Below are 1,887 nucleotides of genomic sequence, written 5' to 3'. Positions count from 1 at the left end.
AGGCGGAGGAGAATGATGATGGGGAAAAAGGAGGAGGGGAGGGGGTTGAAGTTGAAGTAAGAAGACTAAGGGACAGGGACTTTTGAGGATCGAGAGATCGAATCGAGAGTCTTCTCTCCTTGCGATGCGACCCCCTTTCGTTTCGTTGTGAAAGAAAATTCTTCTTCTTTTTCTTCTTCTTCGAGGATTTTTTTTTTCTTTTTCGCCTCTTTTACTTTCTCTCTCTCTCTCTCTCTTTCTCTCTCTCTCTCTCTCTCTCTCTCGAAATACGCTTCGTTTTTCCGTTTTAGATTCCGTTTTATCGAATTTCTCTTTCTTCACCCCGTGTTTTTCGGCAAAATGACTTTAGAACGGTGAAATGGAGGAAGGGGCAGGGAGGAGGGAGGGGGTAGGATGGAACGAGGAAGAAAAGAATCGAACGGTTGTTTGATTCTGCTTCAACACACGTCAGATCCAACCTTTGTATTTTTCCCCGATAACGAATCGCGCAAATATCAAGGAACACGGGCATTCTATTGGATTAATCGAGTTTCTCTTTTGTCGAATTTTGTATTATGATTCTGGATTGTGCTTAGAACGATTTTAGTAAAATCCCGTATTGGGAATATCAATTGATCGGATGATATCAATGTTTAAATCACCGATAGATTTAATATCGATGAACTTCAGACGGACTTCTTGTCAATTTAGAAAGATTTTTTTTTATCTGGTCAGTTGGATATAAATAGGAATTTTTAAACAATAATAAAATTCTCGTTATTAAATTTTTCATAAAATTAATTTTGTGAAGCATTATTTTATTATGCAGTTATCTATAGAATAAGTTAATAATTAATAATAAAGATTTATATAATTAATAAAAGATTTATAATAATTTAAAAAAATATATAATTTATAAAAATATAATAATTTAAAAGATTTATATAATTTATATTTTAATATAAAAGATTATAAATATATAAAAATTTATTTTTCTTATTTTTATTTATTTATTTTTTTTTTTAAATAAACTTCACTTTTAATCTTGATTATCTTTCTTTTTAATAATAATATTTGTTACAAACTTTATAATATTCAATAAATAATGTATTCAATAAACTCAATTTAGAAATATCATAATTAGATAGATATTTATAGATATAGTATCATGTTAGATTGATATGATAATAATGATAATATATATCTGACATATAAATAATGTTGTAATATAATATATATAGATGTAGTACATAGATGTATAAATATATGTATGTGAATTTCTTTATAATTTTAAAGTTAAAATACATCTTGTCAAAGATAAATATTTGTCTAGATATTTTTAACACAAGTCAGAAATGCATTTAGTATTTGCAAAAAAATTTAAATAAATCAAAAAAAAAAATGCAAAAAAGAAAAAAAATAGATTTATTTTTACATTTACAACATGGAAATTTTCGAAAATATTTTCAAAAAATTGACTTATAAAATTTTCAATTCAAAACCAAAAAATTTTTTTAATAATAATGTTTAGTAATGTTTTTAAATAACATCGAGTAAAACAAATCTTATAAATCACAGTTAAAATTAAAAATTTATTTACACAATAAAAATTATCTACCAACAATCAATTGTCTACCAACAAATCTGTTATCTAATATTTGCTACGAATTTGACAATGTTCAATACATCTACTTTACTTAATGCACAATTTAGAATTATTATATTCCTTCTTTTTTTTTTTTTTTTTATACAGAACGCAATATTCTGATTGAACGATATTTTGTGTTGACCAAAAGGAACCAAAATATCTCAATAATATACTGATTATACCTTTGGAAATAGTAAGTGTGGCATTTTAACACATAAGGGAACATTTAAATTGAACAAAAGTCTGTATTATCGAAAAGC

Source organism: Apis dorsata, unplaced genomic scaffold (assembly GCF_000469605.1).
Source record: "Apis dorsata unplaced genomic scaffold, Apis dorsata 1.3 scaffold_660, whole genome shotgun sequence".
Taxonomy (NCBI): Eukaryota; Metazoa; Arthropoda; class Insecta; order Hymenoptera; family Apidae; genus Apis; species Apis dorsata.
Note: the sequence above shows the minus strand (reverse complement) of the source record.